Genomic DNA, 12,470 nt, shown 5'->3' with positions numbered 1-12,470 from the left:
GGTTAGCGAACGATTGAAATCTTCATAATTGCACAAAATTGTCAAACGCGTATACAAGACATCAAAAATTAAATTTTGCAAAAATACCATTAGAAGAATGATAAGACAACTACAAATGTTCAATTACCAAACCTACATATGCAATATAGACTACAATTACTAAACTACAAATTACTTCAACAATACTACTGTCTGCTATTTTTACTATCAGAAGATTCCAAGGGACGATCCGAAGCAGCGGTCGCCATATGCATGGGGGCTTAATTAAATTGAATGCAAATAATTTTTAATTTTAGTCGCTGTCTGTCCGGTTACGCAGTCTCGTAACCGATTGGTCCTGACTAGTATTAGTACGCAATCTGACTGCATAAAATAACAACAAAGAATGAAAGGAAATTTCCGTTAACACAATTAGTTAATTAAGTCCCCAGCAACTATAAAGCCTACGAAACAACAAAACACAAGTGTAACTGTTCTGTGTGTGGAAGTGTGATTCAACGTACACATCTAGCACGGTTCTTCCTCAAAAAGACAAGATATTTTAAATACCATTTACACTGAATTAATTAAATAAAACTGAAATACTATAATTGCACATAGAAACCAGAATTACACTCTAATACATGAACACAAGCCAGATGCTTTGTTGACTGAACCTGTGACCAAGAGGCATTATTGTTTAAGACATTTGAAATAAAAATAAAAAAAATTATTACCTTCATATGTATATTGACAAAACATACACTCTGATCATTACAACATCCGCAATCGAACAGCATCGGCTGTCTCGCCCATCAGAACAACTGCATACAACATGCTCACAACTAGTCACGGCTACATTGGAACTCCTACTGCCCACTTCTCAATATGCACTCTCCACGACGGCTTCTCGACAAGCACTCTCCACTACGACTTCTCAACAAGCACTGCCAGTGGAGGCGGCTGAATAATACTCTTTGGCGCAATCTCTGGCGCTGTGACTCAGTGTAGCCACCCTTCATACTCCATACATAGTACAGAAATGTTTAGTAACTAGGAAATGAGTGCCAACAATTACTCAAATCGGTTGATAGACTAGTGTAATTCTCGATGATGACTAGCATAAGACTTAATGTCCTTCACCTTCTGACCTAATTACCAGAAATTACTGCAATATCCGTTTGTCCTGTCCATCCTCATGATCATGGAGCACTATATTTGATTTTTGCATTAAATCTACGTTGGTGAAAGAATATGGATTCTACGAGAATGTGGTGTTGACACATCATGCTGTCCACCACCTTGAACGATGGGAATGTTATTACGGTCCTACTGTTTGGTGTACCTAATGTACTACCAAAATGATGAGATTGAGTATTAATACGACATTTCAGTGTCTTGGCTAAACTGATTAATACTTCAGGGAAGACAACTTCAGATTGTCTCACTTGGTGTTGTGCTTCTGTAGAAAGATATGGACTTTCAGTGCAGCTATGCGCAACCTATTGTGCTACAACCACGATGCAATCCTTCCCTTTCCTTTCCAAGTTCTTGTAAAATGGTAAAAATATATACAGTGCATGTGCACTTTATGTCATTTGTTAATATGTTTTGTACTCATTGCGTATACATTTTATCATTTCTTGATATTTTCTGTACTCAGTGCATGTGCACTCCATTTCATGTTCTGCTCTTATATATATGTATATACTCTGTGACTGTAGACTTAGTTAATTAAGTAGATTATAGAAAAATTTGTTGCTCATGGCAAGTCCAATTGACTCACCATCGCTACCAAATTTTTGCACCCCCCAGTGGAGGGTTATGTAAGAGGTCCGAGCAGATGTAATTTCGATGTATTGCTCATGCGCTTCCTGCGATATGCAAGGTATAAAAGAATCTCTGACCAGAGAGCAGTGTTGACAGCAGTAGGAACTGTGTAGCTGTAGCAGTAAGTTGTTGCCAGTCTGCAGTCTGCTCTGGTCTGGTATGGTGTATCGTGTTGGGCGGCCGGTCGCGGTGCAGCGATGGCAAAGCCTGAGTATTATTGTATAAGGTAAAAAGCAGCCTCGCGCATATGTAGTAATGTCATCTCAAGTCCCATGTAAATGTTTTAAAAATCTCTTAATAATAATCTTTCTCATAAAAAGTAACTTTTAACAACCATTCATTTCAATTTAAAAATATTTACTAATTTCTCCCATCCATGATCATCCCGATTGTTGCAAAAGAAAAATCAGTTGCTTCCTTTCATAAATGACAAATCTATCGGCCAGCATTGCACAGGGCTGTGCCAGAAAGCATTATTTTAAGAGCAGATATATATTCATTATCCGGCGACTTCACTGAGGTAACAATATTTCTCTTTTTTATTCAGAATGATCTTTCAGGGCCATGACGCAGCACTGCTGACGTCCAAAATTTACCAGGTTAAATTCACAGTTAATTATTGAAAAGTTATGAGTGAGCGACAATTTAATTGAGAGGTTAGTTAAATTGTATTATTACCAGGTTACTGAATTTATTTTTTTTTGTTGGGACGTTACACTGAATGTGAACGACATAATTATAATTTTTACTGTTGAGAGATTTAGGAATTTTTCTGTTTTGAGGTTACACTTTAATGAGAAAAGAATTTTGTGGGTAGATTAAATGTGAACCAATTTTGTGTGAATTACAAATTTTGTTGGTAGGTTACGGTAAATAATTTGTGGGGAGGTTACAACACGTCGCATCATGGATTACCACACTCTTTCGCACGTTCCGGCCTCTCTTAGAACAGAGTCTCAGGCATCCTAAATATCCAGGATGTGTAAGACCGATTGTATAGTATGTCATGTTACGGGACCTCTGTGTCCCATCTAACGTCCCGGAAAGATGTTGTTCAGGTGTCGGTGAACTGCAATGCGGAAATGGGGTCGTGCTCCGTCATGCAGAAACCAAATAACCTGTCGTACTGCCAAAAGCACATATTCAAGCAGTCCAGGCAGGCGCGAAATCCATATACGATCCTCCGTCGAGGCGTTGTAGAACAGTAACCTGTCCAAGCACGTGGTCGCCAAGAATCGCTGCATACACACTGAGGCTGAACCGATGCTGATGAGACGCCTCAGCCATTCTCCGAAGATTTTCTGTAGCCCACAGATGACAACTGTGCAGATTGATGATGCCAGGTCTGGTAAAGGTTGCTGCGCAGGTGACGAGAACTGATGACCGACTTCCAGTAATTGTGATGGTCTGGTGCAAACACCATCGAACAAATACTTCCCGTAGAGGGAAATCCGCTTTTGTAGCGACGGTACGAACTATACTGAGGTCCGCCAGGTTCTGCAGCTGCCAACCCACGGCCATCACGTGTGTGGACAGCGATTGGCCGATGCCTCGTTAAACATCGGACAGTTCTCTTCAGTGCACCGAGTCGTGTACTGTCTCCAGTTACCGCTGAGTCTACAAGCTGCAGTACTCGTCCGTCGTCTCCGAGACTTAGGCTCCCTAGATATCGTAGGAAAGCTCTGGAATCTACGAAGGCATCACTGAGAGGCACACGGTCAGGATTTTAATATTTTAGAGGATTTGTAATAATCGTGCTGGATATTTCACAAGAAGAAGTCATATCTAAGTTGAGTACTTCTTCACATTTTGTACCATTTTATTACTAGCTTTCGAGAGTCTTTATGACTGAAGATAACATACGCCGTCCTCCTGCATTTCCTACAGGTAATCTTTGCACTCATTACAGATGATAGGGGTCGCGGTTGTCATCTAGGATACACGTAATTGCATTTTGGCCTACACGATGTTGGCAGCCCACTTGTCTGAAACTTCTATTAGGGTGCGTCTCAATATCCTGCAGATTCCGGTCCTCCAGATCTGGTACACGCTCAGTCCGCCGCCTCCCTGCACTTCGTCTCTCTGAAAGGACTCATGATCACACAAACTCCCAAATAGTGCTTGAACTGTTGTTTTACATGGTTGGTGTCTGTGAGGGTCTTCTTTTGGCTTAGCCATGCTGCCTCTCGACCGTTTCCGTTTCCTTGCAGTACACAAACACCATCTCGGTTTGTGCCCGACGTGAAGATCGGACCATTCTGGTGCTTACAACACGCTGCGTCAATTACACAGGCTGCAACACACAGTCAACTCATGGCACGTGGTCAGGGGAACTTTCATTCGTCAGTGCCATCTGCTGTGCCAAAAATGCATTTCCGGACACATACTCATAGAAATTTTTATCCTCTATTTCCAATCAGGTATCCGTCCCTGCAGTTTCGCGATTTTATTAGCGTTCAGCCTCTATATATACACATTAAAAATGTTTTGCATCATCCCGGTTCCCAGAACTCCTGAAGATAGACGTTGACTGTGAATACTGAGTCACAGGCACAGTCCTTTTGACTGTTTAGAGATGTCACTAAACCCACCCAAAGATGTAAATAACCATGCATGAGCCGCCCCTATTAGACGGAGGGGGTCCCACAGCCGATCATTTCCAGTCATTCCACCAGTAAGGAGTTACATCGCTCGTGTTGTCTGTAGTTCAACCAAGTCTAGAGGGTCAATACCGCGGTTCAATCGCGTCCGCATTTTTACTTTGTGCCAGGAAGGGCTCTCAAAACTGTAAGTGTCCGGGAGTTTCGGATTGAACCAAAGCGATGTTTTTTGGACATGGGGGAGATACAAGGAGACAGGAACCGTCGATAAACATGCCTCGCACAGGCCGCCCAAGGGTACTGCTGCAGTTGATGACTGCTATCTACAGACTATGGTTCGGAGGAACACTGACAGCCAACCACGACACCAAGCAGCGCGGTAAAGATGGGCCCAACAACATGCCGAATGGACCGCTCAGAATTGACATCTTCACCGATGAGGGTTGCGTATGCCTTCAACCAGAAAATCGTCGGAGACGTGTTTGGAGGCAACCTGGTCAGGCTAACGCCTTAGACACACTGACCAACGAGCGCAGCAAGGTGGAGGTTCCCTGCTATTTTGAGGTGGCCTTATGTAGGGCCCACATACGCTGCTGGTGGTCTTGGAAGGCGCCGTAAAGGCTGTACGAAACGTGAATGCCATCCTCCGACTAATAGTGCAACAATATCGGCAGCATATTTGCGAGGCATTTGTCTTCATGGACGACAATTCGAGCCCCCATTGTGCACATCTTGCGAATGACTTCCTTCAGGATAAAGACATAGCTCGACTACAGAGGCCAGCGTGTTCTCCAGACATGAACCCTATCGAACATGCCTGGGATAGATTTAAAAGGGCTGTTTATGGACGACGTCACCCACCAACCATTCTGGAGGATCTACGCCCAATCGCCGTTGAGGAGTCGGACAATATAGACCAACAGCGCATTGATGAACTCGTGGATAGTACGCCACGACGAATATTGGCATGCATGAATGCAAGAGGACGTGCCGTGGGTAATAGAAATATCGGTGTGTACAGCAATCTAGACCACCACCTCTGAAGGTCTCGCTGTATTGTGGTGCAACATGCAATCTGTGGTTTTCATTAGTAATAAAAAGGGCAAGGGCTGAAATGATGTTTACGTTGATCTCTCTATTCCAATTTTTTGTAGAGGTTCCAGAACTCTCGGAACCGAGGTGATGAAAAACTGTTTTTATGTGTGTATCATAGTCTTAACTAAATTAATATAGGAGGATGAACTTGTTAAGTGGAAATTGTGTGTAACAAAACCTATCACTAGCAATATGAAGCAAATAATTATAAATTCCGATTGAAGTGTGTGATCTAGAGTCGCCTTCGCTACCCTACTTTTAATCGTGAATAAAATTGTGCAAATTACATTTAGTTTGTGTTATAAATTATTCGGAACTGCATCTGACCGTCTGTAAATGAAACTGAAAATAAAGAATAGGTATTAAAATTAGTCAGAGTAATTTTCTCAATAAACAATCACACACAAAAGCTGGCTCTTGCATCACAAAAACAGTGACCTGTTATAAAACGTATCCACTGAATTTATATGAAATTTTGTTTAATGAATACTGTTCCTGTTATTCTCTCAAAAGGTTCAATTAGACCCTGCAGTAGCTTCTTACCTTCTCACGGATAACTGGGCTTTTGCTCTGGCTGCACTGCAAAGATGATGAGCTGAAACAAATCACTGACCTGCCGTATGTCTTGGTAATACCTCTACCAGCCCCCCTAGACAAATTAATCTCCTTGTTCTCATTTCAAAAGTGATATACACTATAAACGCAACGGTGCAAGGCATGACAGTGCAGTTTCTTACCGAAAACATTTTTCATTTAAACTGTGAAGATAAGTTTCTGTGAAATGTTCCGTAAATGAGTAACAGTGTTTTTTGCAAGTATATTAAAACCATTTAAAGCACAGAAGAATCTCGAAATAACACGAACTTCTACCATTTCTCAACACTATTTTTGTCAGCATAGTCATACACTATAGTGAATGCTCTTAACAGATACTTCTTTAAATCGTTTAAAAATTTACTCTTTTAGTCCCCTAATGAAATGTTTTTAAGGTAATCTTGATGGGAGAACTAATTAGTATTCAGAAGACATGACTGATAGTTCTCTCTTTTTACCAACTCGTAGATATCTTTAAACGCAATGAAATCCTTGTACTACTATAATTACTTAACTAGGGCTCACAGCAAAATAGTTACAGCAAATTACTGTCTTTTAAAAGAGACACCTCTCTATAAAGTCGTGTCAAATCATGCTCTTTCCTCAGTTACGCGTCATGGGACGTCTCAAATAAAAATCTTAATGCGGCACATCCGCCACCCAAGCTCCTCGCTCTACCGCGGCACAACATGCTCTCTCCCTCTCTGGCCAACAACTGCATCTGACTCCTAGTTCACCCGAGCTTCATCAATAATGCTGCTCTGGTAACAAAAGAATACTGAACACTCATATGTTCGGCATGAAAATATACTCCGAATAATCAAATATACCAACAAAATGGCACTTCTCATTATAGTTTACTTAAATCAACTGTGGGTTCTTGGTGAAACATTGTGTATTAAATAAGAAACACTTCTTTTGCGTTGACATGAATGGCTGCCAGTGGGATCACCAACTATGCGCTCCTACCCAATATATTTGTGAACAACCTAGAGAACAGGATCTACACACACTCATAATAAGACCAAAGAAATACAAAGTCATATACTGCAACCGTTACGTTAATGACATAATATACCCGATTGATGAACCACACACACGCATATAAAAAAGTTACATAAGTAAATCTATAACTTTTACCCAAAAATTTACTTCACGTTAGAAACAGAAACAGGCAACACACTGTTTCCTAGACCTTGTGACGCCGCGCTTGTGGGCACACGTTACTCATTAAGGCCTGTACTATGGTAAGTTGACGGGCTTCACCTTATGAGAAAGGATTTTTGTATAGAAATTGATCGCGTGTACCTGAATGGAGGCAAATCAGACTTACACCCACTCAGTAATAACAATGATACGTCAAGCAAGTCCGAAATGCAACTACACGTCAGGACGGACAAGAAACAACACAGAAGATGTTACCAGTTTGTTAATTATACGGTCGCCAGGCTAATTAGGCATTACCTGAGTTTCTTCCCTGTGCAAGTTGATGTACATTCATGCAAAACCACCCGTAATAACACTGCATAATATGGTAAATTTTAGTACCAGAAAGTCTACTGAACTGATAATTTCACTTTCTGTACTAATATGGATAAACCATAAATACATAACATTACACTATAATGTTTACTACAAAACTTCGTACTGTCTATTGATCTGATTAAAATCGGGCATAGGTTACCATAGAAATAGCACTTTCGAAACACACGCACAATGTCAATTTTGATAAAGGTAAAACACTGGTAAATTTTGGTTTATATTTTGACTTTAACTTTGTTGGTCAAACCAGTTCAGTACACTTCAGAATTGAAATGAATAAGAAAGAGGGTGGGGAGACCTTGAAACTGTTATGATTACTGTATTAAAACAACTAATTATTGAAATCATTATGCACTCAAGGTTTCCAATATATGAGTTACTACTCTTTTTTTTCTTATTTCCTGCTCATTTAAATACCATTATAACTGCCTCAAAATAATTAAACTTCATTTCTAAATCGATATCAAAATTATCTTCCAACTTTGTCAGACCTTTGTTATTCGTCTATTAGTTCATTAACAAAAAAAGTTCTTTAAACATCATATTAACATAGCTAGGTCCCCAGGTAATTATTATTAACGTTAAGTTTAATTCTTCATTTCGTGACACTCGGATTGCACAACATTTGGAAAGGACCCTGTCTAGGTTAGTGGTGAGGATAATTAAATGATAGGATAGTTCTGGTAAAATTTAAGTTGTTATTGAACAGAATGGAACAAAAGTAACACTGGTCCACACGAATACAGTACTAAAAGTTCAACCTGTTTGTATCGATGTGGTGGTTGGCAGGCGGCGAGATGGCGTGGCACAGAGCACAACTACAATCACAGCAATGGCTCTTGATGTATCGGCACTTTACTTCTTCTTAGCGTCGCAATACTTTTCCATTTAGTGCCTATGGAATTTTGCCATGCTGTATGGGCGTTGGAACGGCATATCCGAGGCTGAATGAAACCACGTCATCCAGGAGAGCCTCCTCGATCCAGAATGTGTTGCTCCTACCAATGCCCAACTCCGACTACTACTGCTGAGCCCGTTATGCCGTGCAGTGCCCGTGTGCATTTCCCCGCGCTCGCCCGCCATCCATCTTTTCCCGCTCCCCTACAGACAGGGTATTCAGCCGAGGTTTTGCATTCTACATATCATAATACATTGCCTACGTATGGACCAGACGCACAATTACATTTTTAAACATGTTACAACAGTTTCGACATTTGTTACACTTCGATTCTATTAAAATATTGCTTGAAATTTGACATAAACATTAATATTCACATCGAAAATTGTTTACAATTTCTTTAACATAATGGCATGAAACAAAAAAGAAATGAAATCAGAACATCGATTACACTAATTTGCCGAAAATCAGAAGAAAAAATTATTTATATGTTCAATAGTATAAGGTCGTTGTTGTTACAACCTCACCGTACGAAAAACGAACAAAAACCATGATTTCACAACATTCAGGAAACCGACAATCACAAGCACTACCATTCACAATCTGTTGAACCACCCGCTGGCACACAATCAAGCAAGCTTCAGATTCGTGCACCACAGATTGAACAGAACACCCGTAAGCAAGCTGAATTACACGCAGGAGTTAAATACAAAGAAACAGATAGCAGACGAAAATGGTTACAAGCCCCACGTGATAAAGAAATTAAACCAACCAATTTGGAAAGAGAAAAGGAACGAAAGCAGAACACACACACATACACAATACCTTACACAACACAACATACGAACAATGACCACATGCAAGAAACAACAGTACAACAATACACACATAAAACAAAATGGCACATACCCACGTACAATAACAAAAAACAGGGACTTCAAATATGATTCAAGACCGACAACACAACCCCGAAAAAACTCAGAGCACACGAGACACCCCGAGATAAACTCAACAGATCAGGAATATATGAACCCATATACAACACTTATCCGTCAGTATACACGGGACATACTTGCAGGAACTTTAAAACAAGATGCGCAAAACACCTCAGAGCCCTAAAAAGTAACAGCACCCATAGCACATTTGCTGACCTCCTAATATCCTGTATAACCACCACTCAGCTACTATACCAACAGATTTAAAAATACTAAAATGCAGCCGCAGCCTATACCAGAAACCGACAACAGAACTGTCACATACAGAAGACAATAGCAGAAGGCAAACAAGTTTTACATGAAAACACGCTACACCCTGTTTTTATAGTAAAGAAGCGACTTGTTGAATAGCGCTTCATCAGCCTTATATGACTGTATTAACTATACTGTGTCAGCGTCACACCACCTAAATTTGGCGGCAATATTTATATTTTAAAACAGTACGTTGAACATCAAGCAGCTGGAGCAGTGCCAGCGATCCAGACGGCTACATTTTTCATTGATCAAATATAGGGCGAGGAGCTAGATTTGATAAAATAAAGTTTGACGAAACGCAGTTGTGACAAATGTTACCCATACATTTGACGGAACGCAGCTTTGACATATGTACTCTATTACACTTCCAAACCTTTAACAACGACACTTCGCGAAGAAAAACAAATCGAATAATTTACATTAGTGTGCCGCTCGTACTATTCACACTTCATTATTTGCAAATTAATTTGTTGTAACAGATAACAGTAATTAATTGTACCGACCATGACACAACCAGTGTTTTCACACTCCATTATAAACAATATGGTTATAGCTCCTGCCTGCGAGAAAGTATTGACCTGATAATAAAATAGGGTGCCCTGAACGTTTCGTTATTTGAAGTATTCATTGTTTTTAGGATTTTATAAGCGTTTAATCAGTAGTATGTTACTATGCTCTCTTCACACGATACAAAACACCTTTGTTCAACGTACCTGGTCCTGCAAATTGTGATCACTGCCTATGTTCGACGTCAACGTACAATAACCACTCACAGACGGCAGGTGGCAAAACCAGGAGTGGAAGGACGCTGAAAACAGCGCAGTCGGAGCCTAACGCCAAATTAGAGCGATTTGTCTGACCTCCAGAAGGGCGTAATAACTGGCTGACTAGCGAAGGAAGTTCCTCTGAGACACGTAAGTTCACAAACTGTTGCACGCCTTCGTGGTTAAGGTATACCGCGCATTACAAAATGAAGCTTTCAAAAACCAACACAGAGGCAACTGTTGTGGACAACGGGCCATAGATGACAGCGGTGAACGACGTCTGTGGAGATGTGTACGGGGGAATACGCGTGCAGCTGTTGAACAACTGACCCCTCAGAAGAACCAAGGGGCTACCAATAGGAACGACCGTTGCGAAGTTGCGAATTTTGCTGCGTTTCTCCTTTTCAGTAGGCGCTTTGTTCGTGCACCTATGCTGACTGCTGTTCGTCAGCCACGGAGCCTGAAATTTGCAAGCTATTACCCCTACTGGACTTGCATTGAGTGACAACAGGTGGCCTGTTAGATGACATGTAGTCGTAGGCGTGTATGTTGTGAAACGTCTGAAAGCACACCGCACACCCTGCATCAATCTTCGGAGGGGTCCAGGCCGGAAGAAGGGGCATTATGATCTGGGGCATATCTTCGTGGCGTTACCTTGGTGATCTCATCATTCTGAAAGGCACAATGGATCATCTCAAATACATATCTATTCCTGGTACCAAGTCCACCCTCCACATGCAGTCTGATTCTCCTCAGCATGTCGCCATCTTCCAGCAGGACAACGCAGCGTGTCGCAGCTCGCACTGTACGTACCTGGCTCGAAGATCATCAGGATGTATTTACCGTACTTCCCTGGTCACCTAATCCCCACATTAAAATCCAATCGGGAATCTGTGGGGCTACCTCGATAGGGCTGTTCGCTCTATGAATCTCAGCCGAGAAACTTAGTACAGCTGACCACGTCTCTGGAGTCAGCGTTGCTGTCGGTTCCAACCAGAACGTCATTCACTCACTTCCTGCACGTCTGGCAGCGGTGCGTGTTGTAAAAGTTGGTTGTTCACGCATTTGACAAGGGGTCACGTTAATGTGACTGGGTCATTTACTAGTCTCACCCAGTGTCATCGTCGAAGACTTGTATGCTGTTTGGTATCAATGTACTGCAGACGTTGGATGAACGCTGTAGAAAGACAAGATGTTGGTAGCTATCTTGCCAATGAAAAATCAATTTAAAAAAATGCAAAATAGCCTTTCTAGTGACTGAAATGTCAGTTGACGCCCCAGCACAAAGAAACAACCAAACGGACGTGGAAAAGTTGCAGGCCATTTATCAGAAGTCATTTGTTACTTCACAAGAGTCCAACAATTTGTTATACCAAAAACACTAATAAAATACAAATGTTAACAGCTGCTTGCAATGAACGTAATTAAGAAGGCGCAACTGATGAGTGACAGCAATAAACGCCAGCACCAGATTTAAAATGTTGACAGCAGCTCATTTAAACCAATTGACGAATAATTAAATAATTTAAATTAAAAAGTGCACCAATTTGGGAAGGACGAACTTGCAAGTAGTACAATCAAATATAACTCAAACACGCGCTTAGCGCAGGGCAAACACTGACAGCAATCATACTGAAGATTATAATTTCAACATTTGGCTGATCCAAGGGGATGTTAGACATTACCGTATATAACATACCAGAAGTGTAATAACACGAAATTTCACAAGTCTGGAGTCTGAAGAGCTGAAGCCCGTTAAGTACTAATATTTATGCAACGAGCACAGGAACAGTTCTCAACGCAAATATCAAATATTTGATCAATCAGAGAACCCCTTGGGCATGGTCAAGATACTGAAGCGGAAAAATAATGATACTATTTAACAAATTGAGCATTGCACCAATATTGAAACTGTTAC

This window comes from Schistocerca piceifrons, chromosome 2, assembly GCF_021461385.2.
Source record: "Schistocerca piceifrons isolate TAMUIC-IGC-003096 chromosome 2, iqSchPice1.1, whole genome shotgun sequence".
NCBI classification, from domain to species: Eukaryota; Metazoa; Arthropoda; class Insecta; order Orthoptera; family Acrididae; genus Schistocerca; species Schistocerca piceifrons.
The sequence above is the reverse complement of the archived record's forward strand: the minus strand, read 5'-3'. Positions refer to the sequence as shown.